Consider the following 25,087-nt stretch of genomic DNA (forward strand, 5'->3'; position numbering starts at 1 on the left):
TGAACAGGTTTGCAAACAGCTTGTCACACGGAAAAATTATAATCACTTTGACATGAACATTTCAATTTGGTTTATTATTGAACCATAATTCCACCAAAGGGAGTTCACTCATGTGAATTATAAAGCCCAAATAGTCTGTTCGCCTCTTGTGATTTACCCTTGAGATATGCATGCAGATTTATTTTTAAGAAGAAATGCAAAACATTGCTGCTTCTAAACAGTTTTGGGTAAAACATTTCATCTTAGTTTTAACAGCTCTTTAAAGAGGCAAATTATTGTTACAGCAGGAATATTATATGACAATGATAAATGGGCTATTATTCAGCTATCAGAAAAGTGAGTGTGTGTTTGTGTGTGTACATAAATATCACTAAAGTCAAAGGTATTTTTAATTAAAATATCAGGCATCATGACCAATTTTCAGAGATGAACACCTGGAAACTACTTTGGCTTCAATAACAGGTACAGATGTTCATCATCTCTTATAATCAAGCCAATAGCTTTTAAACATTCCAGTACTCAGAGTGTTTTTATGGACCCCTGAAAGCAAATTACTATAACTATTAATTTCTTCACATGTTGGGTCAACATGTGAAAGTCAAATCATTTTTGCTGATGGAGATGAAAATTGTACCTTGAAAGATCAAATGTACTACAGAATTGCTGGTCCAAGTCCTTCACACCTTGATGGCTCTTGCTCTACACTCAGAAAAAACATCAGGTAATGGATTTAACCTTTATGTCAATGAAAAATAACAGATCAGTTTGTCAAAGATAAGTTACTATGAAGTCATGTGTGTTCTCCTTCCTCTTCACTTATTTTCACAAGTGTTACATCTAATTTCCTTGACCAGAGCCTCACTTTGCAACATAGGAAACAGAGTTATTCAGCCAAGTAGAAGATATTTAAAGAGGTTGACATTATTACTGTTCACAAAGGAAGACAGTCTTTCTGCAATTCAGGTCCTGCTCTGATGGCAAAACCCCCATTGACTTCAGTTATCTGAGATATTGCTGTACCTTCAACACCTTTTACTTTTTGATATCACAGGAAATTCAAATATCTGCTGCAAAAACAAATACGTCATATTAACTGATCCTATAGATATTCATAGAACCATAGAACAATAGAGTTGGAAGAGACCTAAAAAAGCCATCGATTCCAGCCCCCTGCCTTAGGCAGGACCAAACCCATCAGATCAGCCCAGCCAGGGTTTTGTCAAGGCGAGACTTAAACACCTACAGGGATGGAAACTCCACTCCTTCCCTGGGTAGATCATTCCAATGCTTCACCGCCCTCCTAGTGAGAAAGTTTTTCCTAATGTTCAACCTGGACCTTCCCAATGGCAACTTGACACCATTGTTCTGTGGTCTGCCATCCGTGACCACTGTGAACAGCCTCTCTCCAGCCTCTTTGCAACCTCCCTTCAGTAAGTTGAAGGCTGTTATCAAGTCCCCCCTCAGTCTTCTCTTCTGCAGACTAAACAGTCCCAATTCCCTCAACCTTTCTTCATAGGTCATATGCTCCAGCCCCCTAATTATTTTGGTCACCCTCCGCTGGACCCTCTCCAGTGTATCCACATCCTTCCTATAATTGGGGGCCCAGGACTGGACACAGTACTCCAGATGAGGCCTCATCAAAGCTGAATAAAGAGGAATAATCACTTCTTTGGATCTACTGGCAATGTTCCTTTTGATGCAACCTACTATGCCATTAGCCTTCTTGGCTACAATGGCACACTGTTGACTCATGTCCAGCTTCTCGTCCACTAAAACTCCCAGGTCCTTTTCTGCAGAACTACTACTGAGCCAGTCAGACCCCAGCCTGTAATAATTCTTAGGATTCTTCCAGCCCAAATGTAGGAGTCTGCACTTGTCCTTATTGAACCTCATCAGATTTCTTGCATCCCAGTCTTCCAATTTGTCTAAGTCACTCTGGACCCTATCCCTACCCTCCAGTGTATCTACCTCTCCCCCTAGCTTAGTGTCATCCGCAAACTTGCCGAGGGTGCAATCCAACCCCTCATCCAGGTCATTGATAAATATGTTGAACAGAACAGGACCCAGAACCAAACCTTGGGGCACTCCACTAGAAACTGACCGCCATCCCGACATCGAGCCATTGATCACTACCAGCTGGGCCTGACCTTCTAGCCAGCTTTCTAGCCATCTTACTGTCCTTTTATACAATCCACTTTCCTTTAACTTGCTGACAAGAATATTGTGGGAGACTATCAAGAGATTTGCTAAAGTCAAGATAAATCACATCCATTGATTTTCCCCTATCCAAGAGCCAGTTATCTCATCATAGAAACTAAACAGATTGGTCAGGCATGACTTGTCCTTCATGAATCCATGCTGACTATTCCCGATCACTTTCCCCTCCTCCAAGTGCCTCAAAATGACTTCCTTGAGGAGCCCCTCCATGATTTTTCCAGGGACTGATGTAAGGCTGACCTTAGTTCCCAGGATCATCCTTCTTCCCTTTTTTAAAGATGGGCACTACATTTGCCTTTTTCCAATCATCCGGGATCTCTCCCAATCTCCATGACTTTTCAAAGATAATGGCCATGGGCTCGTCAATGACATAGGCCAACTCCCTCAGAACCCTTGGATGAATTAGGTCCAGGCCCATGGATTTATGTACATTTAGCTTTTTTACATAGCTCCTAAGCTGTTCTTTTCCCACCAAAGGCTGTCCACCTTCATCCCACAGTGCCTCACTTATCGCATTAGTCTCGGAACTGTCCTTGTCCATGAAGACAGAGGCAAAGAAAGCATTAAGTACTTCAGCTTTCCCTACATCACCCGTCACTGAGTTAGCTCCGTCTTCCAGTAGGGGCCCCATGCCCTCTCTGGTCACCTTCTTGCTAACATGCCTCTAGAAACTTTTCTTGTTATCCTTCACATTCCTCGCAAGTTGCAATTCCAGTTGCGCTTTCACCTTCCTGACAACTGCCCTACATTCTTGAGCTATACATTTATATCCCTCCCTAGACATCTGTCCAAGATTCCACTTTTTGTAAGCTCCCTTTTTGAGCCTAAGTTTTCCAAGGATTTCGCCAGTAAGCCAGTCTGGTATCCTACCATATTTACTTCTCTTGCTGCACTTCGGGATGGCTTTTTTCTGTGCCTTCAATAGGGCTGCCTTAAAATACTTCCAGTTTTCCTGGACTCCTTTTCCCTTCATGGTAGCATCCCAGGGGATTCTGCCCACCAGGTTCCTGAAGGAGTCAAAGTCTGCTTTTCTGAAGTCCAGGGTGTGTAATTTACTGCTCTCTTTCCTTCCTTTGGTCAGGATCCTGAAATCTACCATCTCATGATCACTGCTTCCCAGGTTGTCACCCACCTCTGCCTTCCCTATTGGTTCCTCCCTGTTTGTAAGCAGCAGGCCTAGCCGCGCACGACCTCTGGTCAGGTCCTTCAGCACTTGTACCAAGATGTGATCCCCAACATTCTCCACAAACTTCCTGGACTGCTTGTGTACCACCGTATTGGTCTCCCAACAGATGTCAGGGTAATTAACGTCCCCCATGATAATGAGAGCCTGCGATCCGGAAACTTCTCTCAGTTGTCCAAAAAAAGCCTCATCTACCTCATCATCCTGATTTGGCGGCCTGTAGCAGACACCAACCACCACGTCTCCAGTGCTGCCTACACCACTAAGCTTGGCCCATAGATTCTCAATAGGTTTTTCTCCCTCTATGTACTGGAGTTCCAAGCAGTCATAGTGCTCTCTTACATACAGTGCAACCCCTTCTCCTTTTCTCCCTTGCCTGTTCTTCCTGGACAGTTTATACCCTTTCATGATAGCTCCTGTCATGCGAATCATTCCACCAAGTCTCTGTTATCCCAGCCAAGTCATAGTTCTTGGACTGGGCCGGGGCTTCTAATTCCTCCTGCTTGTTACCCAGGCTTCTGGCATTGGTGTACAAACACCTTAGATAACCAGTCGATCTCCCCGCCCTCTCTACTCAAACCAGGGGTCCACTTTTGTTGTACATTCCTCTTTGCATTTCTTCCCGGCCTCCAAGTTCCTTTCTCCCCCCAGGGTTTTGGTCACCGTCCCCCAGTGAACCTAGTTTAAAGCTCTCCTCACTAAGTTTGGTGAAAATGCTCCTTTCTCTCTTGGTTAGGTGGACCCCATCTCTTCCCAATAATCCTTATGCCTGGAACAGTGCCCCATGATCAAAGAATCCAAAGCCATCTCTCCAACACCACTTGTGTAACCATGCATTTACTTCCTTAATTCAAGGGTCCGTACCTAGCCCTTTCCCTTCGACAGGAAGGATGGATGAGAACACCACTTGCGCTCCAAATTCTTTGACCCTTCTTCCCGGTGCCACATAATGTGCAGTAACCTGCTCATGGTCATTCTTGGCTGTATCATTAGTTCCCACATGCAGAAGTAGGAAGGGGGTAGTATTCTGAAGGCTTGAGCCGTTTTGTAAGGCTCTCTGTCACATCCTGAATTCGAGCTCCTGGTAAACTGCACACCTCACAAGATTCCAGGTCCAGTCAGCAGATGGATGGTTCAGTCCCTCTTAGGAGGCAGTTCCCAGGCACTACCACCCATCTTTTTCTTATGGGAGTGGTGGTCATTGAACCCCCACCCCTAGGACTACACATCCCATGTCTTGCAGTAGAAGCAGTTCCCTTCTGATTTTTTCCCTGTGAGGCTCCTTCCAAAGCATTCACCACCACAGAACCAGTGCAGAGAGCCTGAAAGTGATTACTTATCTCTTTATCGATGGGGGGACTCGTGTACCGGCCTTCTTTTTCTTCTAGAAGTTACATGCTGCCAGTTCTCTGCTTCATCCCTTACTCCCTCCCTGGTTCTTCTGCCTGCCATGCTTGCAAGATTAAACGCTCCCTTCTGTCAAGTAAATCTTCATCCTCCCTGACTGAGCATAGGGTCGACACTTGAGCCTTCAGTCCTCTAATTTTGTCTTCTAAAATGGAGACCCGCTTGCACTTAGTGCAGATGAAATTCCTTCTTTCCTTGGGAAGGAAGACAAACATGGCACATCCCAAGCAGGTAACAACAGCAGACTGTCACTATCCATGCCTGCCATCCTAGAACAGGGATTTAAAAGAAAGGCAAGGGTCCCTGGCCCCTTCCACTCCCTTCCAAACTCCTTCTCTAAACTCCCTGTTTGCAGTCTCTTGTTCGCTTGGACACTGCTTTATAATTGCCTCAAAGACCCTCCCCTTACTGAGGCTCAGCCAATCAGCAATGGCTTCTAGATATCAAGTATTCTTTGTAGATATAATAGGACTGAAATAGAATCCTGGATCTGGAGTCCCCAACTTTGGGAACATGTGTGTTGAGATGCACAGTTTGCAATTTGGGCTTCATCTCCAAATATTGGGCTGGGAGCATTAAATTCTGGGCAGAATGTAAAGCAGGAGGAAACGGAAAATCTCAGGAATCCTGGGGTTCAAAAAAAGAAGGCACTATTGCCTCCATAGTGGTAAAAGAATCTTCTTTTCAATTCTTAAATTCAATCCTAGACCATCACCTCAGTTTTCCTTACCCATTAGTGCTATGGAATGAGTAGCAGACCACTTACTTCAGAAAAAACATTTCTGAAGTTGCCATTTTGTGGTTCTCTCTAGCTCATGTGGTAAAGGCTATTGTGTCTCATAGTAACAAACTGAACTATAATACTAATTTTTCAGAGGCAAAGAAAGTGTGCATTTCCTTGCCAATTCTGAACACCTGCATGTTCCAGAACTATAAGTCTATGTCTACGCTTACCCAGAACTTGACTCTGGAATGTGCCTTTTCACGCATGCGGTCGATCTTCCGTAGTTAGTGTAGATGCAGCCTAAGTTTAAAAAAAAATGGAAATCACAGATTCCAGCTTCTGTCTTTGAATGTTCTACACATAACCTCTCATAGTTTAGCAACAGTTGAAAGCAATTATTCCGAGCAGTTAAAGATGTGATAGAACGCTAGTCTCCTGTATTTCTTTTTCAGGTACAACAACTTCTCCACCGATTCAGATTATTTGTACATTCATACTCTCTCATTCATAGAATCATAGAACTGGAGGGAACTTCAAGAGGACATCAGGTTCAGTCCTCTGCACTCACAGCTGGACCAAGCACCATCTAGACAAGTACTCAGCAACCTGCATCACCTTGTGGCACACTTCAGCACTCGTTATGATTTCACAGCACACTCAATATATATAACTCAATCTCCTATCCTTCCCCCAGAGTCAGGCACTCCCAGCTCCCCACTATAACCCAATCTCTCACCCCTCCCCACAGAGCCAGGCACACCCAGAACAACCCCCCCACCACTCTAACTCACTAGAGCCACCACCACCCCAGAGCTGCTCCCACCATGTGCTTCTCCCACCAAGCAGTGGGTTGTGTGTGGATGGCAGTGGATGGCACTCCTGGTACATGGCTTTGAGGCACACTATTGCAAAACACCCTGAAAATTCTCCAAAAGGAAAGATGGTATTATTTATATATATTAAAAGCTCTGGCTGTGTCTAGACTAGCCCCAAACTTCAAAGGGGGCATGGTAATTAGGGTGTCCGGAGATTACTAATAAAGTGCTGCAGTGCATATGCAGCACTTCATTAGGCTAAATCTCCCCCCATGGCAAGTTCAAAGCGTGCAACTTTGAAGTGCCGGCTCACATGTAGCTGCGGGCACTTCAAAATGCCTGGGCTCCTTCGAAGTTCCTTTATTCCTCAAAATCTCCCAACACCCTAATTACCATGCTCCCTTCGAAGTTGGGGGCTAGTCTAGAGACAGCCTAAGATGATTATTAGAGATGGCCTGCCACACAAATTAAATCTGCCTCTGAACTTTTCAGAAGTCTGGGTCGTACAGATCTATGGCTTGCAACCATGTAAACGGAGTGGGTCTGAAGTTTGGATCCAGAGTTTTTATTCAAGCCTACTTGCAATTATTACTGCAGTAATGCGAAACTGGATGATCACTTCATTTATATGATGCCAGTTTGCAAAGTGACCAGCACAGAATTCTGATGTCATACTTCAGAAAAGAGAAGATGGACTGTGAGAAAACACATTGGAGTAGCTGAAACAAGAGTAAACAGAATTACATTTTTTTTCAGTTGTATCTCTGCAAATTCCATTTTCAAACTGTTTAATCCAGGGTATTTCCTGCACAGTCAAATGTAATGTAGCTGATAGGGTTTAATAAGAAATAAAGTTTAAAAATATGGAAAGTTTGCTTATTAAAATGTTTGCACTTACGTATCACCTACATCAATTAAAGAGAACTTTAGCTGCATAGTCAGCAGCATAGTCTACATGGTACTCATGAGGTATGATTGCACCTCGTGCAACTATATTTGAAGTAGCTTAATCTAGCTATCTTGGGCACCAAAGGAAGTTGTTTTAGTTATGGGCTAGCTCCCCAGATAATTAGCCACAATCTGGAGTGAGCTTGTACAGCCTACTGCACTGCATTGTGAGCTGCTGCAACTTCACTAGTTCAGAACTGAAGCTAACTAGATTAGAGTCAGCTCAGGTGTGCGTACACAGTCATCACACCCTCCGATTGTAGCTTTAGACAAACCTATAGAATACAGGGCTGGCTCCTCCCAAACTATTTGACAGAATTCCTAATTCTTTCACATTCTACATAGCCTTTTGTAAATTATGGGGCTACCCTTACTCAGGATGAACAGGACTTTACTTCATGGTAGTCCCATTGAAATCCACTGGACAGTGTGCATATTAAGGTACTATTCATCCGAGAAAGGGTGGACAGTGCAATCAAGTGGCCTGACAGAGAGTGCTGAAAGCACTGGGAAACAAGCTTGGATTACATAACAGTTCACCTCCAGACTATCTAATGACTGAGGTTTTAAAAATGGACTGGAATTTTTGGAAAGGCTAACCCAGCCTATCATGCCCATTTCAGAGACTGGTAAAATATAGACAGCCAAATTTGATAATTGCGAGATTAAGAACTGTGACATTTGGCCTAGAGAGGTCAATGGCCTAATTTTCAACCCCAGATCCCATTGGCTTGAATGGGAGCTATACGTATTCAACTCCTCTAAAAAAAAAATCAGTCGATTTAAGTGGCTTACTGATAGTGACAGAGTAAGTTACTGACTAACCAGGAAATGAAAGAATTCTGGAAACCTCATTTTACAACCCCATCACTAGACTAAGAACACTGCTTTTTCTTGAATTCTAGCCAGTGGAATATGCCAGGTTTGTGCGGACCATCTCTTTGATAGCACATTTCCACATTGGTTTGATAAGAATGAATTAACTGTGGATTCCTGAATACCATTAGAATTACAGGAAGATGTGGGAAGGAAGGGCAGAGTTCCTCCACATTGGTGAGAGACACTCTACAAATGAAAAGTAATTTGTTTTCCAACCACAGTTTAAAATCAGGTTGCTCATCATATCAAACAAAATGGCTGCTAAAGACTGGATTACCCCAGGCAAACTGAATCTGAGAAGATTGCCTATGAAATTACTATAAAAAGAACCACAACACACATGCACATACAGTATTACTGTAACTGCCCAACAAACAAATGTGTAGCTGTATGTGGCTTGTCAGAGTTTCAATACTCTCCTTTGAAGAGACACACAAAGGCATAATATAAGCATAGAACTGGACAATGAGATTCAATGGAAAGAGAAAGTAACAAAATTATCAAACATGCGTTGTGGGCTAATTTAAAGAAAAACTCTCTCTTTAGAAAGTTAGCCATAGGAAAGCATTTGTCTTTTATTTATTTATTTATTTTGTGATACTTTTAAAACAAAATCCCAGTTAGACCAACTTGTTCCACAGCAAGACTTTTTCATCTGCACCCTGTCAGTCAGTCATAATAAGCCATGCTCCAGCATAGCCTTCTAAGTACATGTGTCACATAATCATGCTCACCAGACTACTTAAGGCATATAATAGTTATGCAAGTACATGCACAGTCAATAACACTTTGAAATAATGGAACATATTCATCAGTGAAGCCAGTGAAGTTACACTGGAATGGCATTTGGTTCATTAACACAAAGACATAGGAAGCGTCTTTACTGAGGCTATGTCTAGACAGGGATTTGTTGACAGAAGTGTTTGTTCAAGGTATCTTTGGATACAACTTCAGTTAACAGATCATGGCCAAGCTGCCAAAGGGATCACAAAAGTGATCTGCTCTGATGACAGAGTGTGTGGGGGACTGCCCGGCCACTATATCAGCAAAATTGCCAACCAGAAGCATAGAAGAGTGGGCTGCCCGGTGTCCTGGAAGTCCTGTCTGTCGATAGAGGGCCCCCAGAACATCCAGACCAGCCTTCTGTTGACATCTCTTGTTGACAGAAGCACTGTGCTTTGTGGGGAGCAGTGTACAGCTGTCAACAAAAGTGCTGTGATCGTTTGTCTTTGCCATGACGTGCACTTACCTGAGGTAGCCTCAAACAGGTCTGGTGATGCCCGATAGAAGGGGGCATGGCTGCTGTTGGCAGAGGGCAGCTTGATGACCAGGGCACCATCTGAGGACTCCAGATGAGACGTCCATTGTGGCAGGCCTCTCCTCCCCCTCCAGTGAGTCAGGGGGCTCTGGTGCAACCGACTCCATGGTGACCCAAGGTGGTGATGCATCATCTGCTGCCAGGAGGTCCCCCAGCTCTCTGCAGAAGGGGCAGCTGGCTGAGGCACAGCCAGATCTATGGGCACTGTCCTGGGTCCACATGTACCCCTGCCGCAGCTCCTTCACCTTGCATTGCACTTGCTCGGAGGTCCAGGAGGGGTTGGCTGCGGGCAGCCAGGCCCTGTGCGAGGCGAGTGCAGGCAGGGGTGTTCCTCTGGTGCCTGCTGGTGTCACAGAGGACTTCCTCATCATGCCAGAGCCCCAGGAGGTCCTGAAGCTCTGACTCAGTCAATGAGGGGGCCCTCCATTTGGGATCCAGGTTGGGGTCCTGCCTGTCCTCACCTGGGTTCCCAGGGCTCCCCTGGGTGGTATGGGGTGCTGGCCTGCTGGCCATGTCTGCTGCTTCGGGTCTGTCAGTGCTGCTGGGCCTTGCTGGAGTGTGGTTGCACGTGCTGCCTGTCTCACACTCTCAGCTTCCTGCCATGGGGTATCCGGGTCCTTTCAGCTTTAAAAGCCACAAGACCCAGAAACCATAGAGCCCTGCTGGGGTTGCCCAAAGCATCTCTGCTCTCCAGTGGGCCACCACCATGGCGGACGGCTTCTTCTGGAAGAAGCGGTCCACGAACGTCTAGTCGTGCTTTCTTCTGGAAGAGTCTTCCAGAAGAAGGCACTCTTCCTGGTTCTGCAGCAGACTACGGAATCCAGAAGATGAGGCACCTTCTTCCAGATTCCTTCTGGAAGAGCATCTTACATGTGTAGACGCTCCACAGATCTTCCAGAAGAAGGAGCCCATCTTCCGCAAGATCCTATATGTGTTGAAGTGGCCCTAGTCTGTGCCCCAGGACTTCTCGTTGTTTTTGCGGATACAGACTAACATGGCTACTCCTCTGATACTTGTCAGTGGTGAAACAGGCTCAATGGATTTAAATCTATGAAACCCAATTCTCTCAGTAAAGGGTTACAAAGTGAAACCAGTCTGGCTTTTTGATTTCTTCTGGGGATGAAAATATGAAATATACTGCACTAGTGCATACAACTGCACATTTGGAAATATGAATTAAACTTACAGCCCTGGGTTTAGGAGAACAATTCTCAAATCACTGAGCTATCCCTTCTGCCCTCAACAGTGTTTAACATAATTAAACTTTTATACTCCCTTTATAAAATATACATAAGTCTAACATTCAATTTTATTAGTATCAGAACATGTACCCAATTACACACAGGAACCTACAATTTACTATATCAGGTCAGGCCAATAGACCATGTAGTCTGGTTTTCCATCTCCAGCGTGTCTAGTACCCTGTGTTTCAGCAGAGAATGAAAAATCCCAAAATGCACTTGGCCAACTAAATAACAATGAGCATCTCCGCAGACTCAAACATGTCATCATTTTATACCCTGATGCATAAGACTTGTTACCCAAACTATTTTTGGTAGCGCACAGTACCTGTGTTATTGGACCCAAAGATCTAGTGTTCTTTTAAGAATCCAGTTACTGCATTTAATGCTGTGATCTGCTGCGAAATTTTACAGGTTGATTACGTATTGTGCAAAGTAATATTTCATCTCTCTATTTCCCCAGTAGCCCAATGACCTCGGTGGTCCCTAAATCTGAGGGTACCCATACTGCCTGTAGTGCTGCAGCAAAAAGACTATTAATGTTCAAGTGGTTTTTCACAGCAGGAAAAAAGGCCCTAGCTCTGGCTGACCTGTGGCCAATGCAAGACCTGAGGGAAAGGGCAAAAATGGCTTTAATGCCACCTTTACTTCTCTTCTCCCCTACCCAATCCTGAGTGCAATTTATACTCCCTACAAGCAACGTAGTTAGTGCTTTTCACAAATTGTGCCCAACTACAAAGGTGCCTGCTTGGCTGTTTCTGGAAGCTGAGGGTTGCCATAATGCAACAATGCTGTGGCCAACTCCCTTGTCCCAGTGTACGCCCTATGCTGGAGGGGTATAAGGGATGTGGCATACGGCTGGCTGGATGAGCTCTATGTCATCAGAGACTTGCCTGATGCAAGGAGAAACCTAGGCTGCAGCTTAGGCCAGCTTTAGGTTTGCTTTGTGTCGTTAGCGATGTAGATTTCACTGCATATTTATACTACAGCTTGTTAATGAGTATGTAATCAGTTAATGACATAGTTGGCATAATTAATATGTGAAACTGTGAAAGCGGCCAGTGCATGTGACTCTCCTACTGTAACCTGTTCGTAAGACTCAGAGTTTGTTGTAAGAGAGGAAGCTAAATGCAGATGGTCTCTCTTGCATTCAAATATTCCCAGACATGAACTGAGCAGTTGCTGATTACCTCCAGGACCAATTCACCTTCTACAAGTTTCTCTATGGGACTTGGTCTGAATTGAGACTAGCATCTTACCCCTAACTTGCAACCAGAACATAGACTGTGACTCATCAGTTTTACCTGGATATGGGTGATGATGGGCATGATGTTGGCCTGATTTTCACAGAAGTCTCCAGAACTACTATTAAAATAAGTGTGAGCTATGGGTATTCAGTATCTTAGAAAAATCAGGCCTTTATCTGTTAGTATGAAGTTAGGCTATTCAGAGAAAATAGGGACCTCCTCACCCCTATTCTCACCCCTATTACTTCTCTGAGCATGGCAGAAACTTGTCTATACTATACAAAGATAAGTCATTGTTTTAGTAGGAATAGTGCACCTTTGCCAAGATCCTGAGTTCGTCATAGACACATTGGACCTGATCATCTGGCATGCTAAGGCACCTTTCAGCTGTTTTAGCTGCATAAGGGGACATTAAAGGGGGCTCTAAGTTGGCACAGACCTTGTATAAGAGTTCTCCTTCCGGCTTCTTTTCCATCCCACTCAAGTAAATCTATCCTTTTAAAGTGCATCACTTGATGTTATCCCTTGTTAAACTGTACCATGATCACTACTTCTGCAGTTGCCTCCTGTATATTTAATCATACAGAATCATGTCTTCCATTGTAAATGCCATCACAAGATGCCCTGTAATGATGTGGGATTAAGGTACAAGTACAATAGCTTTGCAAAGGAGCTTTCCAGCCAAGTGCTTTGTAATAGATCTATACATATTTGCAAGCACCACATGTTTATTATGAGAACTGGATGTATAATGCAGAGTGGGATACTCATTCCCATTTTCAAATTAATGCACGCTCGTGTCTCTGGAATGTTTGTTTTGCATACAGATCTGGGCAAATTTTCCTGGCAAAAAATTTCACAGAAAAAGTTTCAAAGTCACCTACATAAATAGTCATGAAAACCAAACTGAAAACTTTGTACAGAACAATATTTGCACCCTCCCTCCAGTCTTTTGTCCATTGAACATAATCTTTGGTGTCCCTGTGTCATTGCCTAAGGAATGTGGTTCTCGGTTAGCCTAGCAGGTGGCCTCCATGTAGATAAATATGTAGGGGGCTGGATAAAGATGGCGTTTGTAGTGAACAGATGATTAAAGCAACAGAATTTGACTAAATGCTTTCCTCTGTCATTTTGTTTCCAATTACTTCCTTAAGAGAGCTTCAGTTCCAACATTTCCATACAGTTCTCCAATTACAAGGGTCGTGTCTTTGCTTGTTTTTGATGAGTGTTTTTTTGAATTGGCCATAGAACTCAGCTGCTGTTGTCAGGGCATAAACCTATGTGACTGATTAACATATTAATTGCCTTCACTAAAAAGCAAAGTCGAATGATTCTATCACTAATTGGATTTCATTCAAGCATACACTTGAATGTCTCCTGAGATAAGGCATATGCAACCCTGTTTTTGTGCTGGATTCTGAGTAGAACACAACCTGCCATCCATCATTCTATTGCAGCTCTGAGATTCCTCAGCTTCTTTTCATAGATACTCCTCACATTCTATGTTACTACCTTGATGGTTTATGTATAAAGGTTCAGGTCATTCTTCTCCTTGGTATAAATCCTTCCTGAAGGATTTTGTGCAAAATTTTCATACTCCCCTACTGTACTTTCAATGGCCAGAACCTTCCCCCAACGCCTGAGTATAATTTTGTCATGTATTCTGGTATGAGGGGTGGGTGAGATCTCATCTTTGTTCTCAGAAAGTGTTTAAGCTAATGCAGAGTGAAAGTATTGTGGAGACAGGGAATTGAGTGAATAGAGTCAAAAGCAGACTAGATCATATTGACCATATTTAGATTCATACTGGTAACCTAGTGAGGAGGGCTTTCACCTAGGTTAGATGGGGACAGGTGACCAAAGCCCACAAGTAAGTAAAAAACCTGGACACCAGGGAGTTGGGTTGGAAATGGGAGGGATCATGGCCTATAATAGCAGAGAAAACAGAGGGACTAGGTAAACTGGGAGTCAAAAGCAAATCTATATCTTAGGTGCCTATATACAAATGCAAGAAGTATGGGAAGTAAGCAGGAAGAACTTGAAATCCTAACAAATAAATACAACAATGACATAATTGGTATCACAGAGACTTGGTGGGATAATACACACGATTGGCATATTGGTATAGAACGGTACAGCTTACTCAGGAAAGACTGGCAGGGTGAACAGGGAGGAGATGTTGCCTTATATATTAAAAACGTGCACGCCTGGACTGAGGTGGAGATAGACACAGGAGATGGATGGTTTGAGAGTCTCTAGATTAGGTTAAAAGGGGTAAGCAACAAGGGTGACACCACACTAGCAGTCTACTACAGACCACCTACTGAGATAGAAGAGGTAGATGAAACTTTTTCTAAAGAACTAACAAATTCATCCAAAGTGCAGGATTTGATGATGATGGGGAACTTCAACTATCCAGACGTATCTTGCAAAACTAAAACAGCAAGGCCCAGACTATCCAATAAATTCTTGAACTTCATTGAAGATAATTTTTATTTGAGAAGGTGGAAAAAGCTACTGGGGAGAAGCAGGTCTAGATTTGATTTTAACAAATAGGAAGGAGCTGGTTGAGAATTTGAAAGCAGAAGGCATCTTGGGAGAAAGTGACCATGAAGTCATAGAGTTCATGATTCTAAGGAGTGGCAGTAGGGAGAACAGCAAAATAGAGACAATGGATTTCAGGAAGGCAGATTTAGTAAAATCAGAGAGCTGGTAGGTAAGGTCCCAGGAGCCGTGTCTACACGTGCACGCTACTTCGAAGTAGCGGCACTAACTTCGAAATAGCGCCCGTCACGGCTACACGTGTAGGGCGCTATTTCGATGTTAACATCGATGTTAGGCGGCGAGACGTCGAAGCCGCTAACACCATGAGGGAATAGGAATAGCGCCCTACTTCTACGTTCAACGTCGAAGTAGGGACCGTGTAGTCGTTGCGCGTCCCACAACATCGAAATTGCGGGGTCCTCCATGGCGGCCATCAGCTGAGGGGTTGAGAGACGCTCTCTGCAGCCCCTCAGCTCAATGGTGGCCATGTGGAGCTGCCCCCTTAAAGGTCCCCGCCCCCTCCCTTTCTGTGCAGGAAGCTGAGAGCACGTGCAGGCAGCAGCAATAACACGCGGCCAGCCTGCACGCTCTTTGGCAGCCCCAAGAACCCCCCAGTGCACCAATGGCCGGCCGGCAGCCCCCCCAGCGTCCCCAGGGGAGCCCCCCCAAGGGGAGCCAGGGCAGCCAGGGCAGCCAGGCCGGCAAGCGGCAGCAGGGCCCCTCCTGGACGGAGGCCGAGCTTCGGGACCTGCTGGGGCTCTGGAGTGAGGAGGAGGTGCTCCAGGTAATGGGGAGCAAGAGGTGGAACGCAGATGCGTTCGCTCAGCTGGCCGAGGGCCTGGCTGCCCGGGGTTACCCTGCCCACACTCCGGACCATGTCCGGAGTAAAGTCAAGGAGCTGCGGCAGGGTTACGCCTGGGCACAGAATGCGGCCGGCCGATCTGGGGCCGCCCCTGTCACTTGCCCCTTTTACAGGGAGCTCAGGGACATCCTGGGCCCCCGGCACACCTCCTCCCCCCTGGCCACTCTTGATACCTCGGCTGAGGAGCCCCAGCAGGCCCCGGAGCCGGAGTCCGCCCCGGAGGTAAGCCCCGCACCCTGGGGGCCCCCCCTGGAGCCCACCCCCGGGGCATCGCAGCAGGAGGAGGGGGACTCCTCCTCCGCTGACATGGGGCTGCACATCCTCCTCCCATCCTGGAGCAGCAGCCGGGCGTCCACCCCCCGGGTGTCCCCGGACCGTGGGAGTGGACCTACAGGTATGTACCCCCCCTGGTGTACACCCCTGGGGTTGAGAGGCGGGGGTAATAGATATGTGGCCAGGGCCCTCCACATGCCCAGATGGCCATGTCCCTCACAGGAGTGCATCAGCCCCTGCCCCCCCCCCAAGCACGACAGTGCCATGCCCCATCCCGAGGGCAGGGGGGAGCGGAACCTCTAGGGTCCCCCGGGAGGAGGGGGTGGGACACCCCGCCGCCGCAGCAGCAGCAGCCGCCGCCGCCGCAGCATGTGATGGAGTGGGGGGAGTGCAAATGCGAGACTCAGGCTAGATATGAGCAACAAGCTGAATGGCTCCCAGGAGCAAAGGATGATCCTGGGGCTACAACTTGCAGATGACACCTCTGCCCTTAACAAAGAGGAGGGAGGAGCAGAGCTGGCTTTGAATCGGGGGGGGGGCCACAGGTAGAGGCTAGGGGAAGGAAGAGCTGGAAGGCAGCCAGCCTGAGGAGGGGGAAAGCTACACCCCAGAGGGGCACCCCTTGGGGTCTTCTCCCCAGGACGGGTTGGAAGAACAGTCTCTGACTGCTGTACTGTCACTCCTGGGAGAAACTGGGCATCTGCGGCCTAAGAAACCTCTCCTGTCAGACCCTGCTGAGTGAAGTGAGAGTCACTCCCGCCAGGGGACGGGGTGCAGTGCAGGGGGACCCGTGAACCCCTTCACAGCAGCATCTCCCAGGGACGGGGATGGGGAACCTGCAGCACAGGGATAGGGGGACAAGGGCCACGGCTTGGGGCCCACACTAACACCTGTCTCCACTCTTCTTCCCTCCCTCCTGTGTTCTACAGCTGCACCATCAGAAGGACCAAAGAGCGCCGGCAAGGCTTCAATGGTCCCGGAAACCCCTCCGGGGCCATCGCTCCAGGCAAGCCCCTCGGCGGAGGACCAACCGGCCCCACGGTGGGCAAGACGGCGGACTCAGAAACACCAAATGCCGGTGATGGACCCCCAGCTGCTGGCCATCCATCGTCGGCAGCTGGAGATCGCGGAGCAGCGTCTGCGGGTGGAGCAATGCCGCCTCCACCTCCAGGAGCGGGTGCTGGCCTGGTGCCAAGAGGCATAGGGGGCCTACATGGATACGTTCAACCACCTCGTGGACTACCTGGCCCCCCATGCTGCGCCGGCTGCCGCTGCACCCACCCTGAGTGCTCCACCCGCCGCGCCACCCGCTGCTCCGCTCGTCGCCGTGCCGTCCCCCCGCCACCAGCCACCGAGGGCCGGACCACCAAGGGACACCTGGGGCCAGCTGAGACTCGCCGGACGTATCTTCCGGTCCGCCCGGCCCCCAGCCAGCCCCGGACAGGGCTGCGGCTGAGGCGGGGCTCCTGGCCGCCCACCCCCAGTACCGGACTGTAGGGGCGTGGGGCCCAGGACGTGGCCCCCTCCCCTTGTATATAGTTTTAGGACTTATTTATTTGTGCCCCCCGTTTGCCCCGTCCCTGCCCCCATGTACATAGTTCTCCCCTTCCTTGTAATCCCTGGTTTTCTGTTTTTTGTACATATAATATATGCAAACTTTTTTATTATTCACTTATATAATAGTTTAGTTAGAAGGTCTTGTACGTAGTTTGTTGTTATTAGTTAAAAAAGCAGTTCAAAGAAAACCAGTTTCATTTTACTAATAAGTGCATGCTTTTATTTGTCCAGAAGTGTGGGGTGGGTGCTGTTGGGTGCTCCGTGGTGTGGGAGTAGGGGCAGGGAGTGTTGTGGAGGAAGTGGGGGGGCAGTGAGGGGCCTGGCAGAGTTCACCCCGTGGCCTCATTGAAGTGGGCCCGCAGGGCCTCCCAGACCCAGGTCCCTTCGGGGTCCACCTGGCGACTGGGGGCAGCGGGTGGCTGCACGTCAGCCCTGCCGGCCTCCACAGCCCAGCCCTGAAAAAAGGCCTCCCCCTTGCTCTCCACCAGATTGTGTAGGGCTCAGCAGGCACCCACAATCTGGGGGATGTTGTTGGGGCCTGCATCCAAGTGGGTCAGGAGACATCTCCAGCGCCCTTTGAGGTGGCCAAATGAGCGCTCCACCACCTGGCGCGCGTGGTTCAGGCGCTGGTTGAAGTGCTCCTGGCTGGCAGAGATGGCCCGTGTACGGGTGCATGAGCCAGGGCCGGAGGGGGTATGCCGCATCTGCGATGACACAGAGGGGTATGATGGTGTCCCCCACAGGGATCTCCCGCTGGGGGATGTAGGTCCCCGCCTCCAGCCGGTGGCACAGGCCCGAGTTCCGGAAAACCCGGGCGTCGTGGGTGCTGCCAGGCCAGCCCACATAAACGTCCTGGAAACGGCCCCAGCTGTCCACCACGGCCTGGAGGACCACTGAGTGGTAGCCCTTGCGGTTGATGTACCGTCCTCCACTGTGTTGCGGGGCGCGGATGGGGATGTGAGTCCCATCCAGAGCCCCGAAGCAACTGGGGAAGCCCAGTGTGGCAAAGCCCGTGATGGTGGCATCTGGGTCCCCCAGCCTCACGAGCCTGTGGAGGAGCATGGCGTTGATGGCACGCACGACCTGCAGGAAAAGCACATGGGAGAGCACCAATGAGGGGTGAGCAGGGTGTGCGTGGCCCTGCCCTGCCCGGGCCCCCGGGCCCTCCCCTCCCCTGCCCTGCCAGGGCCCCCCTGCCCTCCCCCCACCACCAGGTCCTCTTACCTCCCTGAGGACAGCCCCGACGGTGGCCTTGCCGATGCCAAACTGCTGGCCCACGGATTGGTAGCTGTCTGGAGTGGCCAGCTTCCAGACAGCGATGCCGACCCGTTTCTCCACTGGGAGGGCACGCCGCATGGCAGTGTCCTGGTGCCTGAGTGCGGGGGTGAGCCACTGGCACAGCTCCATAAATGTCTGCCGGCTCATCCTAAAGTTCCTGAGCCAGCTGTCGTCGTCCCACTCCCCAAGCACCAGCCGCTCCCACCAGTCAGTGCTGGTGGGGTAGCTCCACAGGCGGCGGTGTGTGAGGCGGGGGGGGACGGTCGGGGTGCTGCATGGTTGGGGGTGGAGTCCTGCTCCCCTGCAGGCCGCTCCTCCTCCGGTGTGGCAAGGAGGTGCTCAGCTGCCTCCCTCATGGCATGGATCAGGGTGAGCCCTGCTCCTGCAGAGAGGGCTGGGTGGACCTCTGGCTGCTGTTGCTGCTGCTGGGGGTCCATGACTGCGTCGCCCGAGGTCTGCGTGCCTATGGCTCTTCAGACTGCGTGCTGTGCAGGCTGAGTGTGTCTGGGAGGGGCCCTTTAAGGGAGCGGCTAGCTGTTGCCCCGGAAGCGCTAGTCCGCCCTGTGACCCTGTCTGCAGCTGTGCCTGGCATCCCTATTTCGATGTGTGCTACTTTGGCATGTAGACGTTCCCTTGCAGCGCCTATTTCGATGTGGTGCTGTGCAACATCGATGTTGAACATCGACGTTGCCAGCCGTGGACGATGTGTAGACGTTATTCATCGAAATAGGCTACTTCGAAGTAGGCTTCACGTGTAGACGTAGCTAGGGAGAGCAAAACTAAGAGGAAAAACAACTGAAAAGAGTTGGCAGGTTTTCAAAGGGACATTATTAAGGCCCCAAGAGCAAGCTTTACCACTGCATAGGAAAGGTGGAAAGTATGGTAAAAAAGGACTGCCTCGGCTTAGCCAGGAGATCTTGCATGATCTCAAAATCAAACAGGAGTCATATAAAAAGTGGAAATCAGGACAAATTACAAAGGATGAATATAAGCAAAGAATACATGTATGCAAGGGCAACATTAGAAAGGCAAAGGCATAAAACGACCTCAAACTAGCTAGAGGCATAAAGGGTAACAAGAAGACATTCTATAAATATATTAGAAGCAAGAGGAAAAACCAAGGACAGGGTAGGTCCACTACTCAGTGAGGAGGTACAAACAATATCAGTAAACATGGAAATGGCAGAGGTGCTTAACGACTTCTTTGTTTCAGTCTTCACCAAAAAGTATGATGAAGAAATGTCTCACGTAGGGGATGCTAGTGAGATGGGGGTAGGTTTAGAAGATCAAATAAAAAAAGAACAAGTTAAAAATTATGTAGAAAAGTTAGATGTCTGCAAGTCACCAGGGCCTGATGAAAAACATCCTAGAATACTCGAAGTGTTGATAGAGGAGTTATCAGCACCTTTAGCTATCATCTTCAAAAAGTCCTGGCTGTTGGGAGAGATTCCAGAAGACTGGAAAAGGACAAATATAGTGTCCATCTATAAAAAGGGGAATGAGAGCAACCCAGGGAATTACAGACCAGTCAGTTTGTCTGTTCCTGGAAAGATAATGGAGCAAGTAATTAAGGAATTCATTTGCAAACATCTGGAAGAAAATAAGGTGATAGGTAACAGCCAGCATTGATTTGTAAAGAACAAATCATGTAAAACCAATCTGATAACTTTCTTTGATAGGATAACAAGTCTTGTAGATAAGGGAGAAGTGGTGTATGTGATATATGTAGACTTTAGTAAGGCATTTGATATGGTCTTGTGTGATCTTATCAATAAATTAGGCAAATACAACTTGGATGGGGCTACTAGAAGGTGGGTGCACAACTGGCTGGATAACCATTCTCAGAGAGTAGTTATTAATGGTTTGCAGTCGGGCTGGAAGGTCATAACAACTGGCATTCTGCAGAGGTCTGTTTTGGGATCAGTTCTATTCAATATCTTCATCAACAATATAGATACTGGCATTGGCTGTGTCTAGATTAGCCCTGCCCCCAGCTTCAAATGGGGCATGGTAACTAGGCTGTCAGGAGATTACTAATGAAGAGCTGCAGTGCACATGCAGCATTTCATTGTGCTAAATCTCCCTCGCACCAACTTCCTCAAAATTGGAGTAAAGGGACTTTGAAGGAGCGCAGGCACTTCGAAGCACCCGCAGCTGACCCACGGCTACACAGAAGCTGGCACTTGGAAGTTGCACACTTCGAAGTTGTTGTGGGGGAGATTTAGCCTAATGAAATGCTACTTTTGCACTGCAGCACTTCTTTAGTAATCTCCTGACACCCTAATTACCATGCCCCCTTTGAAGTTGGGGGCTAGCCTAGACACGATAGAGACTATACTTATTAAGTTTACAGATGATACCAAGCTGGGAGAGGTTGCAACTATTTGGAGGATAGGCTCATAATTCAAAATGATCTGGACAAACTGGAAAAATTGTCTGAAGTAAATAGGATGTTGTTTAATAAGGCCAAATGCAAAGTACTTCACTTAGGAAGGACTAATAAGCTTCATTCATACAGAATGGGAAGCGACTTTCTAGGAAGGAGTACTGCAGAAAGGGATCTAGGAGTCATAGTGGACCACAAGCTAAATGAGAGTCAATAGTGTCATGCTGTTGCAAAAAAATCAAACATGGTTCCGGACTACATTAACAGGAGTGTTGTGAAGAAGACATGAGACGTCATTCTTCTGCTCTACTCAGTGCTGACTCGGTCTCAGTTGGAGTATTGTGTCCAGATCTGGGCACCACATTTCAAGAAAGATGGGGAGAAACTGGAGAAGGTCCAAAGAAGAGAAACAAGAATGACTGAATGACAGAGAACATGAGCTATGAAGGAAGACTGAAAGCACTGGGCTTGTTTATTTTAGAAAAGAGAAGCCTTAGAGGGGATGTGATAGCAGTTTTCAAGTATCTTAAAGAAGGTTACAACAAGGAGGGAGAAAACTTGTTCTTCTTGGCCTCTGAGGATAGGACAAGGAGCAATGGACTTAAACTGCACTTGATGACCTCTCTAAGTTCCTTCCAGTTCTAGTCTTCTAGGATTCTGTGATTCTAGATGAGACATAAGTGAACACATTGTGGCAAACTGCAGGGAACTTGAGAATTATAAAAGGTGTAATAACATGAAAGATATCTTGTCAGTGATCAGATTTCTTACTAAAAAGGTTTCCCTAAGACCAGGCAAAATAAAAGATAACAATGGCAGAGCTACGAATGATATCAAATACAGACTCTGCCAGTCCATATGCCTCATCGCAGCCACTTACAATACAGGACAACAGCAACAAAAGAGTATGGAATGGGAGCCATCAATGGGAGTTGTGAGAGGAAGTGATGCATGCTATTATTGTAATGAAGCCTGGGAAAGCACTGAGGTAGATATCATACCAGCAGAATTTCCAGAAGTGATCTGAGCTGGTAATATCAATCTCATCTAGAAAGGTGCTGTGATGCCTATAAGGCTAAAACCTGCTTTGATGATTGAACAAAAGGAATCTTGCTGCCCTTACCAAGGAAAGGAGATATAATGAGTGCAGTAACTCTCTTACCATCATTCTGATATTGCATACTTTAGAAGGGCCTCTCCTGCTTCTAGGCCCCAGGCTTCAGTTCTGTCCACAAACAAAGCAGAGACCACTCCCATTCCAGGCTCCCATGCTTTTATTATGTGTGAAAGTCCCACCACCTCCTATATACAGCCAATCACAGTCATCCTTCAGAGCTTTCCACACCTTGGCACCTCCCCTCCCTCTCTCTAACATTCCTGCACTCTCTCTTCTACATTCTACCAGCTGCCTTATGTAACCCCTTTGCTCAGGGGCTCACAGCTACCAGCTATTAGGCCTGGGTTTGCTCAGCCATCTCCCATTACCTTCTTAAGGAGGAGCTGCCATGATAGAGCTCTGACTCAGGCTTTCTGGCCAGTAATCTGTCACAATGCATATAAAGTGCTGCTCTGGAGTGCATTGTGTGAATGACAGAGGCAGAACTAGAACCTTCACAAGTGGGTTTCAGAGAGGCACATGTAAGCCAAAAGCACAGCGAGTATAAACACCCATTGCTCCTGAGTTTCACTGACTACATCAGACCTAGATGCAAACAGCAGTGGGCAACAACATGTGGGTTTCCATTGGAATGAGTGAGACAAGGTTCATTCTGTCTCCAAGTCTTTTCAGCAAGTAAGCATGATTTATTATGAGATAGGCCCTGGACGTAACAAAGTAAAAGCAGCTGCTATTTCCACTGATGGACACTTCTTAACTGACCTCAGATACATTGCTCTTTCCTGCAACCACTGACGCAACAAATACTGGAGTCTGTAAAACAGTTAGGCTATGCCTAGACTGCAGGGATTTGTCGGCAGAAGTTTGTATCTGAAGATACCTTGTGATAAAACTTCTGTCAACAGATTGTGTCCAGACCACTAGGCAGATCGAAAGAGCACTCTGCTCTGTAGACAGAGTGGCTGGACTGCCCAGCTGCCCCATTGGCAAAACAGCCAACCAGAACCACAGCAGATAGGGTTGCATGTCACCAGGTCCTTCCCAGTGAGACATACCCCACCAGACACCCGTTCCCTGCCTTGGCTCTAGGCATGCCTACCTCCTTGAGGGAGAGCACTGCTAGCATGGGGCTTTGCATCTCAGTGGGTGACACAGCTGGTCTCTGGGAGCCATGCTGTTGGAGCTGCCTCCAGTCTTGCGGTGGCCCCACAATGAGATGCTGCAGTAGCTGCTGAACTTCCTGACAGCTGTACTCCTCTTCCTCATGAAGGACAAGCCCAAGACCACCTGCAAGGATATCACCATGGCTTCAGGACATTCACACCTGCACCTGCCCCACCCCCAGTGCACAGGCGGCTCTGGAGACATCGTACCAGTTCTGACTGGGGGAATCGGCTGGTCACGGGGCAGTAGGATGACCAGCAGTGGCTCCAGAACTTCCAAATGTGGAAGGTCACCTCCTCGGGTTTTGTCAACAAAACGGCCATTTTGTTGACAAAACCCTGTAATCCAGCCTTAGCTTTAGTGAGGAATACAGACTATCCCTGAATATGGTGAAAATATAAAACGTATGTGGAAACATCCAACAACAAAGTGCAGATGGACATCACAGTTAAGGGTCAAGCTGTACAGACAGTAGGTGAATTTAATTTGCTTGGCTATGTACAATCCCAACTAATGAGCCTGCTTCAAAGAAATCAGGATATGACTAAGGATGCCCATTCAGCCACTTGCTTCTTATGAAAACATGGAAAAACCCAGCATCTCAAAATATATGTCAGTTTGACTGCCGAAAAGCCTGATTATTTTCCACAGAACCTTATGGCTGTGAATCCTGGGAAGGTGATGCTGCTGACAAGAAGAAGACTGAACCTTCAAGAGGTGGTGCTGGCAAACCAGAGACATTGCTTCAGGTAGGCCATGGCCCACCCACTTTGCATCCAGGTCCACCTAGCTGCATTGCTCTCCTGCTGGCATTGCATGCTGCAGCCCCAGTCTCAGGCCCCAACACTAGCCTCACAGGGAAGAAGGAGTGGATGGGAATACTTATGGGGTCGGAAACTGGTGCAGCAACATGCAGTGATGGCAGGAGATCAATGTTGCACGTCTGGGTGCTGAGCAGTAAGAGGGGGCTAGTGGGGGACAAGTCCTCCTGTCTGCTCTCCCCAGGGCACCAAATCTCTCCTGTGCACTGAGCCCCTCACCCCTTCCTGCCCCTGTCTCCTGAGCTCCAGATCCCTCCTGTGGCCCCTCCCCATTCCTTACCCTCAGAGCACTGGATCCTTCCGGCATGCCTGATCTTTCCTGCCCCCAGGAGTCTCCATCCCTCTTTCCTCTCCCCCATTATTGTCTATCCACCAAAAAACTGTACCTGTCTCCTTTTCATGCCCTAGCTACATCACTGTGGCAAAGACTGTGGTTTAGTCCTGTGATGCAGTACATCCCTCCATTCATGCCCTACACCCTATTGTAACTTTACCAGCTGTGCTTTGTAAGGTATCATTGGGAAACTCAAAATTTGCCATTGTCTTCAGAAAATGTGTGTGGCAACATATATCAAGTTATAGGATTTTCTTGTTTTGTCTTATTAACACATGGTCCAAACCCCACATCTCTTTTCTTTCTCAAGACCTGCCTCTCTTGTTCTTTGTTATATTTTAAGAACTTATCTTCTTGAATGTGTCTATAAAGCAAGATGCACACCCATGGTGTTATAGAATCAAATAACAATACTTGTACTGTTAAAGAACCTGCTTCAAACCTGAAAAAATGAAGGAATTTGGATAATAGGTTGGAACTATGTTGAGTCCGTCTCATACTGTGCAACACTGAAGCTATTTAATAGCAAACCATGCTTTCATTTTCTCCTAAGTATTCAACTTGCATGGCTTTTAGGCTTTTGCTTTTAGACTCTTGCTTTTCATTAAAAGATCTCTGAAATAATCCCTTCACAATCAGTTTGCACCCTTGATATTTTGTCCAGACAAATATTTCTGTATAGCAGGGGGTCTAAATTCAGTAAAACAGGGGTTCTCAAACTTCATTGCACTGCTACCCTCTTCTGACAACAAAAACTACTACACAACCCCAG

At 47.4% G+C, this 25,087-nt stretch overlaps 1 protein-coding gene across 1 annotated transcript in view; it reads right to left on the reverse strand.

Annotated features, from left to right (window-relative positions):
- SHANK2 (SH3 and multiple ankyrin repeat domains 2) overlaps positions 1-5,833 on the reverse strand; it is a 721,067-nt gene extending 715,234 nt beyond the window's left edge. The window contains exons 1-2 of the mRNA XM_074997460.1: positions 5,762-5,833; positions 635-699 (exon numbers count right to left, since the gene is read on the reverse strand). The gene's annotated coding sequence lies outside the window, so the exon portion shown is untranslated. The remainder of the gene's footprint in view (positions 1-634; positions 700-5,761) is intronic.
- Between the last annotated feature and the right edge of the window lie 19,254 nt (positions 5,834-25,087).

Source organism: Carettochelys insculpta, chromosome 6 (genome assembly GCF_033958435.1).
Source record: "Carettochelys insculpta isolate YL-2023 chromosome 6, ASM3395843v1, whole genome shotgun sequence".
In the NCBI taxonomy this organism is placed as follows: domain Eukaryota; kingdom Metazoa; phylum Chordata; order Testudines; family Carettochelyidae; genus Carettochelys; species Carettochelys insculpta.